The following is a 16,063-nucleotide window of genomic DNA, read 5'->3' as shown; positions in this document are numbered from 1 at the left end:
GGATAAAATAATAACTGTCTTTTTAAGGCACACAAAAAAAGTGCTGGCCTGCTTGGTGATCCTAAGTACATTAGAAGAACAATTCACTGCAAGAAGTGAGGAGTGTGAAAAACAAAGATTGTGGAATCTGGTAACTGATTAACTATTGGAGCTCAAAAGCACTTGCTGAGCTGAATAGAAAGGAATGAAGACAGGTTTTATCATGCCTATTAGGTTTGAAAACCTTTTTAGGTGAAAGAATATTTGGATCTTCCTTTAATTTATATTTTAAAATAATTATTTTACCTCTCTCTTTCATTGATCCAATTAATTTATTTTAAAAATTTGTGTCGTTTAAAATGAAAGTTACCAACCCCTTTAGATTTACTTTGACATACCAAACTACCCCCTTAGTTATTAATATTAGACTGAATTGAATGCACACATCTTCTGGGCATTCAATTTAATATAAAAGCTGACATATGAAATTTACCTGGGAATTAAAATAACTTTTAAAAACAGATTTATACTAAATACTTTCCTTTCAAGGATTATCTGTAGGCCATCATGACTTGCCTCAAATTGAGCAAGACTGATGCATCCTTTTCATTGTCCCTATAGAGTCCTCACTTTGTCATTTTGTTCAAACTCAAAGGCTATAAGAGTTCCTTTAGGATTGTAATAAAGAACTTTTACAAAGTGAGAATAAATGTTCAGATGAGATTTCATTTTTTGCAGGGAAATCTTTTGGATGCTTTTTAGTCCTACTCCATGGCAATTCTGCATAAAACTTTAGACAATTCAGCTGAATTTCTAAAAAGCTATGTAATGTTGAATCTGCAAAAGGAATGTGCTGATTCAGCAAACCAAAAATCAATTTTATTCAGCATTAACTGTATTCTGACAATTTTTGGAGACTGTGGATCAAAATTTTTAGTCGGTTGAATTGTTTTCTTCTCAATTTTCAGGCTAGATATAGATATATGTCAGTAGAGTATACTTTTAGGGTTTCTGGTAAATATATATATATTTTAAAAATTTAAACCATACTATGTTTAATATACAGGGCTTGCTGTTTGAAGATAAACTTAATTCGGGATTCAAACTTATTTATTAAGCATTTTTTATGTTTATGGCTCTGAGGAAAGCTATTTAGGAACTAGATATATATTTCATATAAAATTTGTGGGTAAAATCTCAAGTCTAACTACATTTTGGAGAGATTCTACAGTTTTCACTTAATAGGATTTTCGGTTTCAAACATAAGAAAGTCCTTTTAATTTGACTTTTATGTACTTTCCATAAATTGATTCCTCTAAAATATTGATACATTGTGATTTTTTATTAAAATTAAGGATATATGGATTTATCAATCAAATAAGGAGAGTGTGTGTGTGTGTGTGTATGCATTAATATAGTCTTGTATTATCTGAGTGTCCAGGTCAAAAAGTGTTCTGGTCATTTAAAAATCTTTTTTTTCCTCTGTCTACTTGGGGATGCATTCCTTTGTCTTTATTTCTGGCCACACAGTTTCACACAATGACTCTTTTTGTCAACCATGCTAGCTTTCTCAACAACTATAACCTCTCCCCTTCCTGAAAATATTCATGTGTTTCCTACCAAAAGCACTTAGAATCATAACATTTTTGAGCTAGAAGGACTCTTACAATTACTAATGAATTCAATTTCTCATTTTTTAGTTGAATGAAAAGACCAAAATGTAGCTAAATCACTACTACACAATCTAAGGGTAAATGTGGGACCATAACATCTCAGCTTCCTGAATACCAGTGTAAACTAATATTTTTTCACTACTCTACATTAACTCTCTAAATAGTACATGAAATCTATGTTTTCTGAAGGATTTGTTAAAAAAGTAAAATTGTGTTGTATAAGTTAAGGAGTATTTGCTGAACTAAGAAATTATTTGCTTTTATATTTTAATCTATATAATTATTTCCCCCAAACTTTTTTGATACAGTGGCTGAATTTATGAGGTTGCCATTGGCAGTGAAGGTAACTACTTTTCAAGCCCTAATCTCTTAATGCTATCACAAAATATTGCATCAAACTGGTAAGAGTACCTCACATTCCTTCATATTTGCCCAGATTATCTGTGGATCCTGCTGTCATTTTCTGACTTATTATTGCTTTAAATTGTCTCAATTGTTCATTTTGTTAGTATATTTGTATGTATTTTTGTATTATTTTAGTCACTTTTATGTGGATATAGTTTAAGATTTGCCTAAGAGGTCAGTACTTCTAAAATTTGGTTAGAACTGACAGGAAAATGTCAATAAAGTTATGAAGACCAGAACTGCAGGTTTCAAAACCCATCTTAGAGGTGATAGAACCTGTTATTTAAAGAGTGAGATCTTAATACAGTGCTTTGCACACAAGTGCTTTGCACAAGTGCTTTAAATGTTTTTAACTTGAGGAATTCCAAGGAAATAAGACCACAGAAAGCTTGAGAACCAAAGGCTCAAAATTTTCAGTTCTGATTCTTGGAGCTAAAAGGTAATTCTCCTAAGCCTCTTATCTTTTCTCAGGTAAAATCTTACCAGAGGGATGCTTCTAAATTTGGTAAATTTAATCCAGTCCAAGTGGACTCTAGAAAAAAATTACTTCTATTTGTTTCTTCTCTTTACAATCAAAAGAAATGGCAGTATATTGAAAAACATATGGGCTTTTGAGCCAAACTAAAATGGGTTTGAATACTGACTCTGCTACAAAGTAGTTTATCTTTGGGAATTATTTAATTCTGAGTTCTTTTTTCTCCATCTGTAAATCAAGGAGACTAATACCATTCCCTAAGAGCTGTTGGAAAGATCAAATAAGATATTGTATGTAAAACACCTAGCAGAGCTTCTAGAACATAGTAGGTACAGCACGTCAATATTCATCCCACCTCTTTAATAGACTATATAATAAATTTCAACAAATACCTTGAGTAAGAGAAGTGAAAGCTTAATTTAGAACATAGATTTTTTTGTCAGAACTAAAATTAAATCAGCAAACTTGGAAAGCATTAAGATTTAATATTGGAAAATATTTTAATCTTATTAAATTAAAAAAATTAGAAACCCATATAATTGAATCAAATTAAAGAATTGGTTCAAAGAGACCTTTGTTAAACATATTTTGAGAGCAATATACTAAGGTGATTAAAAGGCTCAAAGAATTTTTAAAAATTCAAATTTCAATCATCTATACCAAAGGAAGGAATTGTGACATAGCCCAAATTATACCTTATTTGTGCCTAGTATCTGAGTTTTTCAAAGGCATTTTACATATATTTATATCTATTATTTCATATGACATCAGATTAGTTGGCCAAGGATTTCTATATGCTCTAAGGATTGTGCTCTTTCTACTGTTTATTGAATTATTTCTTCAGAGCTGTAGAGTATGTTGTTCCTCCAAAAGATTCTCTTCTGAATTAACTTACTGTAAGTCAATATTAAGTTATATTGCATTATCTTGAGAGGAAATAATGATAGGGTGAGTGAGTCTAAAATGTATTAGATTTAAGAAGTAAGATAGAATAGGATTTAACATTTTCTAAAAATAATATTAAATTAGCCTCAGTCTGATAAATTGACTAGGAGATGGAGTCAATGTTCAAAGTTCACACATGAGATGTTTATAAAATGTATGGTCAGAAGGGAGTTCAGAATAGTGTGAACAAATATTCTAAGAGCTTACCTAACTAATGTTGGGTCAATTGACACATCTTCTAATGTGTGAAGAAAGAACAGGAAAGAGGTTATGACTTGATATTAGAACCAACAAATAGATCCACTTATAACACAAACTAATCTTATTGCACTCTTGCAATCAACTTTAATTTCCTGAAAGATGTTTAATTGCTATACAGATAAGCTTTATGTGAATACTACAATTTGAATTAATATCCACGGTAAGTGCATTCTGGTTTTCTCTTAAATTGAATAGCCTGTATGTAGATGATATACCTAAAGATAAAAGTACCACTTCACCAATTTAGCCCACTAATTATACATTCTTATTAAAACTATTAGATACACAACCAATTTAACTTTATGCTACTATTCATTAAATTAGTATTTAATCTGCATTTAATTTTCATACATTCAGAGGTGATATTACTATAAATAATTAAAAAGAAGGCAGGGAGTAACAAAATTAAAATATATTTTTAAAATGTTTATATATAAATAGCTAATTTGGATAATATAGGACTAACGACTAAACTTGCTATGCATCAAAACTAACTGGGAAATAGAAAACAGTATAGCTCATCATGTTAAACACATATAGTCTTAAAAGTAATCAGAAAATTGTTATCTTAGAAAATTATGTATTAATGACAAAGTGAAAATGCAACTTATGGCAAATTTTTATTTCAAAGTTATATCTTAAGTCTACTCTCTTGAAGGTTCTTTGCCTATCCTTTTTATAATGATTTAGATTAGGAGTGAGAAACCTTTCCTATATGAGAATATTTTAAATCTAATAAATTTCTAAATGAAACTTGAAACATTAAGAAATACAAGACTGATAACTTTCTACAGCTTGCAGTACAATATTTATGGACATGGAACAATAGTACAGAGTTCTGTCATGAGGTCTTCCATAAATAATTTACATTTAACATACATAGATCTTCCTCAATTTATGATCGGGTTATGTCTTGATAAATCCACTGTAAATTTAAAATGTCATAAGTCAAAAATGCATGTAATGCACCTAACCTACTGAACATCATAGCTTAGCCTAGTCTACCTTAAATATGCTCAGAACACTTACTTTAGTCTATAGTTTTACAAAATCATCTAACTCAAAGCCTACTTATAATGAAGTGTTGACTATCTCATGTAATTTATTGAATACTGTACTGAAAGTGAAAAATAGAATGGTTATATGGGTACAGAATGGTTTAAGTGTACTGGCCATTTATGTTGGTGATTGCATGGCTGACTGGGAGCTTCGGCTCACTGCAGCTGCCCAGCATCACAAGGGAGCATTGTCCTGCATGTTGCTAGCCTGGGAAAAGATCAAAATTCAGAATTCGAAGTATGGTTTCTACTGAATGTGTATGGCTTTTATACCATCATAAAGTCAAAAAATCATTAAGGTCAAACCACCTTAAGTCGAGGACCATATGTACAGGTCTAGGTTTGGAGGTCTCCTAATTGAAAGTAGATGAAATACAGTCTGAGATAGAAGGATCATTCACATTTCTGAAAATATTAATCTTTGATCCATCTTCATTGAATAAGTAATGAATGGTAAATACCATCTACACAGCATTTTAGTGAGCTGTTACATTCTGCTCTAGTAGTGTCCAAGCGCTTGTTTGACAAAATTTAAAACAAATATATGTTGCTCAGGAACAAGTATACTGTTTTTTAACTCTTTTGAAGAGGAAATGGGAAGTGAGGGAAAACAAATATAAGAGTGCACCCAGGAATTCATCCCCCACTATGGGCAAAAAGGCTCAATCATAGTACCTTCTTAGGAGCCATGAAGCTGCATCAGAATTGCCTGCCAGAAAACATAAGAGAGGAGCATTTATGCACCAGTTCTGACTTTCAACAGTTAAGGGTTGCCTCACAGGTTGTTAATTTCCTCACACTTTTAGGTTGTATTTCCTTTCCCAAAGGCTTCAGAGAAGTCCCCAGGTCCGAAAGTCAGGTGAAAGCTGTCAGGAATCCAGTTGCCACTGCAATGACTGGAGCAAGCAGGGCCCAAGAAGTATCCAGTACATCACTATTACAGGACAAATACAGTCAAACTGCTTTCCCCTTAGTTTAACAATATACTTTTAACTAATACACTGCACAACTAAAATGGATTGTTTGAGAAATGAGAACAGTAATTTCAATGGAGAGTGAGGAACTTTAGCCTATTTTTGTCTGATGTACTTGATCCATTCCCACAAAACCTGAGATGCACAGAAACTTGATCTTCTGTGAGAAAGGTATTTTCTAATAAATTACATTTCATTTCCTGAATTTGGTTGCCAATTTTTAAAGAGCCGAACTGCAGCAAAATGAACAAATAGTACATACTCTGTAAATACTCAGCACTGATCCAAAAACTTTATTCTTTAAGTTTACATTGGTAAAATTGAAGTAAAAATAGATTGACTACATTAGACCCTCAAATAACACTGTAGTAAAACACAGAATTTTGAATACTACAAGTTTGTCTTGGACTATGTCCAATAGGGTCTGGTTACAAAAACTAACTCATTATAACTTATAATGTGATCCTGGAGCAGGGTTTTGAAGAATACGTTAGATGAAGGCTCTCATCAAGTAGATTAAAAATAGAAAACTGAAGAGCCAGTTATGTGCTTTAATTAAGTAAATACCATACTTGTTTGCCTATGATAGAAACTTAGCTTAGAGAAAATGAGGAAGAAATAGGTACAGATAAAAAAGGATCTGATCAAAATCAAATCATCTTTTCATTTAACTTGAATTATATTAGAATAAAATAATTACTGGAGTTTTAAAAAATAACTGTTTCTTAGAAAGTGGTTAAATTAGCTAATAAATTAGAAAAGGGAAATTGAAGAGGGCATAGAAATAAGAAAAAGTGGGGACACACACTGCTGAACAAAGTCCAGTAATAACAGATACTATTTGCAAAAGGAGTTATCAAACTTACTCAGGTCTTCACTGAATTTGCTCAGATTATAATCAACTTGATATTAATACTCCCTTTCTTGTATTTGAAGCTGAATAGATTGTAATCTTTGTTAAATAAATAATTTCTTATGACCACTAATTTCTGAAATAAATGAATAAATCACTTTCTCCTTTCTATGCAATTTTGCAGTTGGGCTAGATAATTGTTACAATCCCTTAGAATATAATGGAAATAACAATATGATAACTATTTAACTACCTGACTTATTTAAACTTAATTATCTGAAGAAAATAAGATACGTAAAAGCACTTTTAAATTTAAATAAATTGTAACTTAATCCTTTCTATAATTATAAATCTCTCACAATTTGCATAGCAATTCAAGAATTTCACTACAATTATATAATTTTAGCAATTGGAAAGACCTCTCTGATTAGCTATAGCTCTTAAATCTATTATTAACAACAGTTTCTTGTACTATTTGAATACATATATATAAAATCATTCAATCCTTAACTATCCTGTGAAATATCCAAGATACATATTATTATCTTCGTATCACTGATAAAACAACCGAGGCACAGAGATGTTAAATTACTTGCTTAATATTATTGTAATGAAAAATTATAATTAGATCAAAAAATTAGGTGGAGCTGCTGCTGATTTCCCACAATCAACCTATACAAATACATTACTATGTAATTACAGTTTGCAGAATTCACAATGATTTCCTATAGCAGAATCTGTGCACATGCCTTCTGCCTGGAAAGCCTTCTACCACTCTCCTTCCAATAGGCAAGCTACCTCAAATTTCTATGAAGTCTTCTTTAAGAAATTTCACACATACTATCTCATTCTTACAACAACCCTTTTAGACACAGTAAGTATGAGTATTCTCATTTTTCCAGTTGGGGAAATAAGACTTTTCTAGGAAACATGTAGATAATTAGAGATAAGGCCAGAGCCTATACCCTGGTCGTCTTTCAGCTCAGGATTTGCACAGTACCATAGGCTGGGAATATGGCTACATGCCATTGTTGACTATAGAACACGGCCTCAATTTTTTGGAGCACTTCCTGCTCTGATCCTTTCCGAGATTACAACATAATTCCAGGCCCTTCAATCTATTTAGTTTTAAACTTCTTACATGAAAGAATCTATAACTTAGGGCTGGGAAAGCTAGTAGAAACACTTGCTAATTCCATTAGGAGTCAATTCATATTCATTTCCCAAATATCCACATCTACTATAAGCCAAGTAAAAGAGCAAGTGTGCCATAATCACTAAGAAATAAAATTATTATTGAAAAAAAGTCTTTAAAAAGTTAGATTAATCCATATAATAGTGCTTCACTCCAACCTTGACCAAGACAGCCCAGTTTATTTCCCTCTTCTCAACGAGACAAATCAAATTACTATCAAATTTAAAAGTCCTTTTAGTAACCTTATACAACGCAAAGCTTTCTGAAGTAGACAGAAAAATGCATTGTGACTTCAAATTAGCCTTCAGGTAATAAAAATTTTTCATAAACTTTATTAGTTATTTTCTCAAAAACAGTTTATAAATTAAAAATAGAATAGCACAGAATAAGCTTCTATAGATTCTATTATTCAAAAATAGCATGGTATACTGAAAAGATCATAGATACAGGAATTATGCCCAGAAGACTGGGTTTGGAGTCTTGGGTCAACTGATCCACTAGTTTGTACATACAGTGCTAGTTACACCATCTAATTTCTCAACCTCTATGAAAAGATGAAAACTGTACCTGTTCTACATTTATGACACAGTTGGTTATAGGTTCAAAAGAGAAGATATGTAGGAAAAGTATTTCGTATTTTATCTTCGCTAGTTTTTCTTGAATCCATTTTCTATCAGTATTAAAGAAACAACTTTTCAACTAATGGGAATTTCAGATTACTATCAATAAACCAAAAAGCACAATTCTTTTGTGGCTTTCATTATCTGTATTATAATATTCTTTAAAAAAGAGTTTATATAGATCTATACATAGTTAAGAAGGAAGTACTCATGACTACGAAAGGTCATTTACATCTTCCCTTTTTATTAGTTTATATTTCAAATTCCTTACAGCTTCTGACCATATTACTTACCACCCAACCAGGACATTTTTAAGAGTAAATGGGAGCCCTGTTAAAAGTTAAGCCAGAAGAATAGACATTAACTAGAATTGTTGGTGGTAAGCCAGGGCACACGGTCACTTTATACAAGAAGTGTACTAGATTTGGGAAGAGGAATTCTATCTAACCTAAATAATCCACAAAAACAAATTGCCCCAAAGGGTGAGAAGTGAATTAAAACATAATTTAATTTCTTTATTCATTTTTAATACTTCTGATTATAACTTAAGTAAAATTAAAAAGTATTGGCTAAAAATGAAGTTCTCCTTTAAGAACTGAATTCTGAACATAAAATATTTTTGGAAAGGTAACTATCAAAGCTTCCTTAACCTTAGACTAACACATGGATTAGGAAATGCAAAAAGCCAATATTTTAAACAAAGTCTATTTTTCTCAAAAATAGTTAGAATGGGGAAAAATTGGGAGAAAAAAGTCAGCCAGTATATCTGAAGACATATCTGTAATTTGAGAAGCATGAGTACATTAAAGATCACAACTATTTGCCAGCAGTGAATAAACTCATCAATTCATAGATGGAAAAATTACCATTTAAGATGTGAATCATTATTTTTTTTAAGTGGACAAAGCAATGAATATTAAACTTGTTTGTTCTGTGACCCTATCAAGAAATGCTTTTATTAATAGACTCCAAGTGTCAGTGACTTGTTCCTACAGTTAACTCTTCATAACATTTACCATTTACATTACTGTAAATAAATGTTGTTCCCACAGCTTCCATCATGGTAGCATTATACATATGTAAACAAGACAATGCTGTATAGAGCTATATTTACTGGATAAAAAGATAAAGATTCATTTCTCAAGATTCCCAAAATAAAATCCACTTTTCTACTCTACACTCTTGGTGATCACTCTTAAATTCTTTTATCATCTCTATAGCAGTTAAGCTCTGTGCTTCTTATAAATGCCAGTGTTAGAGAAAGAGCCTAAGTGCTATCTAACAAAATCCCTGGGCTTCATAAACCTATAAGCATAGGTATGAAATACTGCCCAAGCAGCCACTGTATATAAAAGGATGACCTTGAAGAAAAAGATGCCCCTTTCCACTGACAATAAATCATTTTGCAATAACAGATCATTAACATTCTTAATCAGCCTACCATCATTCAAATCTACGCATACAGGCAAGCAGACAGTATACTGTATCAGGTATGAGGAAATGGTTCTTAAATTGGACAAATTATACATCTAGTAAAACTCTGCCCTTTGCCGATGTGAACTGAAGTAGCTAAGTATTTTAAAACATAAACTAATTTAATAGTTTATAAAGGGAAATGAAGAAGGTATATGTAGCCATAGTGATAATCAAAATAAATAAAGCTTCTTTATCTAAGTTGGAAGTTGGCTAGACTACAAGAGGCTAATTTTTCTAACTGGAAAACAATGTATAATATAATCTTTAATGTCTGTTATCAGCACTTAAATGACCACCTAAGACTGTCAAAATAAAAACTGTGATACTGACATCCTCCATGAATGTTAACGGTATCTTTTATAAAAAGCAATTATAAAACTGCTCAACCTAACTGGAATCTTGGCACCATTAACTCAAATCATAAACAAAACATTCTGGCACTTGGGGCAAGATCACTAATTGAAGTATATACCCCTACTCCCAAACAACACTTAGTAATTACTGTAAACAACTTTTTAAAAATTAAATCAAGTGTTCATTTAGGTTGATACAAATTTTGACAGTTAATATTCTTTCATGTTAAAGCTTTTCTTCCCTTTTATTGCTCTTATTATCTTTATTTTATTTTTTTATCTTATTATCTCTTTTGTTCCATTCTTAAAATGGTTCTGACTGTAGTATACAGCTCACCCCAGTTTACTAGTATTGTGTGTTCATATTAGAAGTCCCGGACATTATTATGTAAATAATCATAATGGGTTTAATCACTAAATTTTTTGCCTGGGGATACAGGTGTCAACGCGAGGAGGGGAGGGAAATGGTGTGATGTGCAGAGTGGGAGAGAGATGGGAAATGACCAGCAAAAGCAGCAGAAGTAGCCTTAGACTAAGAATCAGATATCAGCATGGTAGTCCAGCTCCATCCTAGTTCTTCAGGTAAATCATGTAAACTCATTTGTTCACTACATATGCTAGGCCTGTGCTCTCCAGTATGGTTGCCATGAGCCACATGTGGCTTTGAGCACTTGAAATGTGGCTAATCTAAACTGAGATATCCTGTAAAGGTAAAATACACATCATATTTTTGAAGACTCAGTATGAAGAAAAATAATGTAAAAAGTCTCATTAATAAATTTATATACGGATTACATGTTGAAATGATTATATTTTAGATAAATTAGGTTAAATAAAATATATTAAGTTAATTTCACCTCTTTGTTTTTACTTTTTTTTAATGTGGCTACTAGAAAATTTAAAATTATATGTGTGGTTCTGTTGGATAGTGCTGTGCTAAGGCTCTCTGGCAAGACCTAAGAATAAGAAGGCACAGTCTCTACTATCAAGGAATCCCCCATAGCTTAGTTGGGTAAGATAAAAGATACAAAAACAATTACAATATAATGGTATTAAATGTAGTGACGAAGATACACATGGGAAAATGAAGAGAGTACTATTAATGGAAAGGGATAGGAAGGAGTGAAGAAAGACATTAAGGTTGTCTCCTCCTAGAAACTGTACTACCTGAGCTAAGTCTTAAAGGATAAGTAGAAAAGTGAATTATATAGGATCTGGGTGGAGCTAATTTCAAGAGAAGAGGATTGTATGAGCCAAGACAAAGAAGCAGCAAAGAACAGGAAGAAGGACTATAAGCAGTCCCCTGTTTTAGAGGGAAAGGGTGAGGCGACAGGCAGAGGTGCAAGGTTAAGAAGGGCTTCTGTGGCATTTTTAAAGGGATTGGATTTTAGTCTTTTTGCAATGGAGAGCCACTGAAGGGTTTTAAGCAAGGGAATGCCAAGATCAGAAACTAAGGTTGAGCTCTCTGGCAGCTGTGTGGAAACTGCATTAAGGTGCAAGACTGGAAGCAAGGAGGCTCTAGTCCAGGTAAAAAATATCAGGGCCTAAACTAGGGCAATACTAGTGAGGATGGAAAGGAAAGCACTAGTTAAGAACTGCTTTTAGGAGGTGACATCAGTAGTATACAGTGATTGACCAGTCCTGACTTCATGGAAAGGGGGTTGATATTATTCTAAAGTGATGGGAAGACCCTGGAATGTCTTGAGCAGGGGGGTGTTATATTCTGATTTAACTTTTAAAGGATCATTCTCACTGCTGGAGAATACACTGTAAAGGGGAAAAGCAGCGGAAGCAGAAAGATATTTCTGCTTTAAATTTCTGATTTAAAAAAAAAAAAAGGAGGCTATTACTGCAGAAGAGGTTTGAGATGATGGTGGCTTGCCCCAGGGTAGATACAGAAGAGCTGGTGAGAAGAAATTGGACTTGGGTTGCATTTTTCTCTGCAAAATGGTATTGCCTAATTCACAGCGTTGAGAAAGGAAAAGGGAAGGTCAGGAAGATCACACCTGTTGAGTCCAATTGTTTAACCAAGAGGTTAGGGTGTCTGCTGAGACTGAGAATACTGTACAGAGGTTTGAGGAAAACAGTGAAGGTTTAGAAGACAGCAGAGGCAACAGAAGGAGCTGAACAAAGGTGATTTTAGGGTTTAATTGATGCCCGACATGAGATCTGAAACCATGTAATTTTAGTGATATCGGTCTAACATGTTATGTAATTTTTTCCTTCACAACCCTCAGTTACCCAGCTGTAGGAGAAGAATGCAGAATCAACAAAGAGCTTCTGTTGTAAAATGCTTGTGTTGGATGATTCAAAATCTACACAGTTCCAAAATTCTACAGTTCTAAGAATCCTAGAGTTTTTTAGTGCTACCGCACAATTTTTCTTATTGTGGTTAAAAGTACATATATAAAAGTTACCAGGTTAACCATTTCACTACACAATTTTTAAATCAAGCATCCTAACCAGGGGCCTCCAATATGTATGCTAGGACATTAAAATCCCAGCCCTCAAGGTGGCAGTGCTGGGCCTGAGGTGGCTGGAATCCTAATTTCTGTATCCTTTGGATAAAAACATTCTCATCTTTTTATCACAATATGTAATCAAGTATTCATTTTCCAAGTACTGAAAAAGTTTGGAAAGCACTGTTCTAAGCCATAAAATTTGAGAAACCTTGTATTACAAAGAATTCAAAATATCTGCTTCTCTATTAATGAAGTTTTCTCATAGATCTTCAGGACTTCGTAATTTATTCCACTATGTGGGTCTTAAGCCTCCTTACTGGAGGCAAATATCTAAACCGATGCCCATTGCTTCCACTGTTAAAGTGACTATCATAAAATTCCAAAAAGAGAATCTAAGGATTTTGAATGGATTCAAAACTATTCTCCTTTATTTAAAAAAAAAAAAAAAAGGAATCCCTCAAGGGATGCCCAATTCATTCATTTATCCACAGAGACTGGCAAGCACTGGGCTAGTGTCTGGTGATAAAAAGGTGACCTCAAGAAACTTGAGTCTAGTAGGGAGACAGAATTAATTAAATAAATAATTTAAACTGTAATAAGTGTCAAGTGGGAAGGTATATAGTGGATCTAACTGAAAAGACTATTAAAACAAGATAAAACTTGGAAGTGAATGATAGTTACTTTAACAGGGTAATGAATGTTCAGCAGCCCTCTTTAAAGATACCAAGGTTCCCACAGCATTGCTAGGGATCGTAGAGAAACATCCTGCTTTGCCCAATTGCAAGGAGTAAGTAAGCTGTGATATTCATCCTTTAAGATCAAGGATAAATGGGAAAATTACCTTCACACTTGATATCTATGATTGCCTAAATACAACTCAACGTTTTAAAGTTTATAATATTATCCTGTATTACAGAAAAGTTCCAACCTTTTTTAAAAGATATCGTGATTTTCGTCTCTTTCTTCAGCTTCATTTGCAGAATTTCTAACACTAAACCGCTTATTTTAGAAAACCAAAATAAATACGAAAATATACCTACAATTTGAATGTTATAAACAAACAGCTACAGAAAACGTTGACTTAAAAAATTTTACCTAACAGCATGTTGTTCCAACATATAATGCGTCACTTCTGATTCCGTCTCATTTCAGGTTCGTCGGAAACTTTTTCTAACCTGAGCAAAGTATACATCGTTTTGTACAAGGCCTCGCGACCTAGTCCTGTCAGGTCACATCACTAAACTAGGTTAACAGCTACGAGGCCTAAGCTACGTTAGACTCAGCCGTGTCCATCCCCTCCTCAGTGAATTTTAACGTTCCATCTGGTACAGGCCACTCGTACGTGCTTTTGCAGAAATGGGCTTAAGTCAGACAGACTGACAACTTCTCAGTAGAACTTGAAGCTCCCCACAGCGTGAGCCTTCTCTAGGGCACCTCAAAAACGCTGTGGGGGCCGCCAGCTCCTGGAGCCGCTTCGACAGCTGAGGTGGCGCTTCACTCTCTAGTCACCGTCCCTCGGGGTGGGACGCGCGGCCGACCCCTCTCCTCTTCTCAGGGAGGGAGGGGCGCCGCCTCGCTCTGCGGCGGGAGGAAGGGACGTGACGTCGCGGGAACTCCCGCGTGACGTCGCGCGGGCTCCGGGCGGGGCGAGGTGGGCGGGAGGCCCTCGGGCCCTCCCCCACGCCCGGAAAGCGCGGGCTGCCCCGAGGGGGCGGCTTTGCCGCTGCGGGTTTGGCACATTAGTGAGGGAAAGAGGAGAAAAGCGAACGACCGTCCTTCCCCAGCCCCAGAGCCTGCCCGCTGCCCTGCTGGGTCTTTCGAGAATCTCGAGGCAATCTTGGAAGTCGTGAGTAAAAGCAATCCCCTTTCTCCCACCCAGAGCGCTGGGTCCTAGCGGCTGCTTCCGGTCTAGAACGGCGGGCTGACCGTAGGCGTTTGGCCCCGGGGTGGCGGTGGTTGTATGGCTCTGGGGCCGAGTCTGAGGAGTAGGCAGGGGGTGGGGCCGGAGCGAGGATTAACTCGCTCTCGTCACTGTCCTTGGGCTCCGCACCTGCTGAGACCTTGCCTCCCGGCGCCGAGCCCGCCTCGCGCATGCGCCGACCTGTGCCGAAGGGCGCCGCGCGCGCTTCCGGCGCCAATCGTGAGGTTCTCCTGTGGAGCCTCTCGGTAAGGTCGGCCCGCTAACCCTGTCCGGCGCGGGAGGAGCGGCTTATGGCTAAGGGTCCTGGGATGGGAGCCTCCAGATCTCCGCTCTGCTCGTAAGAGGACCACTCAAAGTCACTGTTCATTTGTTCAGGGCCCTTGTGTGATCTGAGGCGCGGCTCTTGCCTCACTGTGTATGAATATGTGTGGTGTGACAGGAAAGAAAACTTTTACTGAGCATCTTCAAAGTGGTGGTTTACGCAGCAGCAGGATGCATAGGAATGCATTAAATTATTGCAGACCTCTGAGTCCAGAATGCAACTGGAGAGGCAAGATGGCACATTTCTGAGAAAATGCATCGTCGTGCAGCAAACAACGAAATGCTCAGTATCAAAAGAAATGCCAGCAAAAAGTGCTGGGCTTGCAGGATAGACTGGAAAGGGTTTTGTGAGTTAGAATTTGCAAATTTAGTATTGATAAATTGTTATTATGTGTGGGGGTGCACTTAACCTTTTTATCTCCTCTGAAGATAGATATTTCTTAAAGATGCTTATTGTACACTATTTGTTTTAAACTAATACTCTTCAATTATAAATTGTTCATTGAAGTAACTAAAACTTTGTTTTGAACTTTTTGCTTAATAGAAATACTTGCCTTTTGTTTTTTGGCTACTTACAGGTATTTTTGGAGTTAATTGGCATCACAACTGAAGTTCCAGCCCTGACATAGACATATCCTAGCAATGTGACCTTGGACCAGTTACTTAATCTCTTAAACCTGTTTCTCCAACTCTAAAATGAAGTTAATAATAGTAGCTGTTTTATTCAGTTTTTCTGAAGATTAAGTTAAAAAAAAGAATATACAACAGTACAACCCCTGGTATATAGTGAACACTTAATAAATGGTGTTTTTTATTGGCAATAGTATAGGCCCATTGACTTATCTTTTAGGGTTAATAAATAGATGAATACAAGCCTCTTTGTAAATTAAGCTGTATTAACGCAGAGCACCCAATCCCACTTTTAAAAACTTTATGTAAATAATAAACATACACAAGAGAGACACTAGAATTATGAACCACTCATATACCCATCCACTGCCCAGCTTCAGTAATTGTTAGACTTCAGTTCTGCATGATACATATCCCCAGCCAACATCCATTTATTGTTTTAGCTGGAATATTTTAAAGTAA

The 16,063-nt window shown here is 35.1% G+C and overlaps 1 protein-coding gene and 1 long non-coding RNA gene across 6 annotated transcripts in view; one reads left to right on the top strand and one right to left on the bottom strand.

Moving 5' to 3' along the window:
• LOC140689012 (uncharacterized) overlaps positions 1-14,251 on the bottom strand; it is a 138,278-nt gene extending 124,027 nt beyond the window's left edge. The window contains exon 1 of the long non-coding RNA XR_012063871.1: positions 13,825-14,251. This is a non-coding gene — a long non-coding RNA (uncharacterized lncRNA). The remainder of the gene's footprint in view (positions 1-13,824) is intronic.
• RBBP8 (RB binding protein 8, endonuclease) overlaps positions 1-16,063 on the top strand; it is a 75,453-nt gene that overhangs the window by 550 nt on the left and 58,840 nt on the right. The window contains exon 2 of one of the 5 annotated variants that reach the window (XM_072949110.1): positions 1,961-1,995. The exons of 1 other annotated variant lie outside the window; for it this stretch is intronic. The gene's annotated coding sequence lies outside the window, so the exon portion shown is untranslated. Of the gene's footprint in view, positions 1-1,960; positions 1,996-2,035; positions 2,054-14,395; positions 14,576-14,676; positions 14,988-16,063 lie in introns of those variants that run through there. 3 more of the 5 variants (XM_072949111.1, XM_006205112.4, XM_015239947.3) reach the window with 3 other exon arrangements.

The sequence above is a fragment of the Vicugna pacos genome, chromosome 24 (genome assembly GCF_048564905.1).
Source record: "Vicugna pacos chromosome 24, VicPac4, whole genome shotgun sequence".
Classification (NCBI taxonomy): domain Eukaryota; kingdom Metazoa; phylum Chordata; class Mammalia; order Artiodactyla; family Camelidae; genus Vicugna; species Vicugna pacos.
The sequence above is the reverse complement of the archived record's forward strand: the minus strand, read 5'-3'. Positions and strand labels throughout refer to the sequence as shown.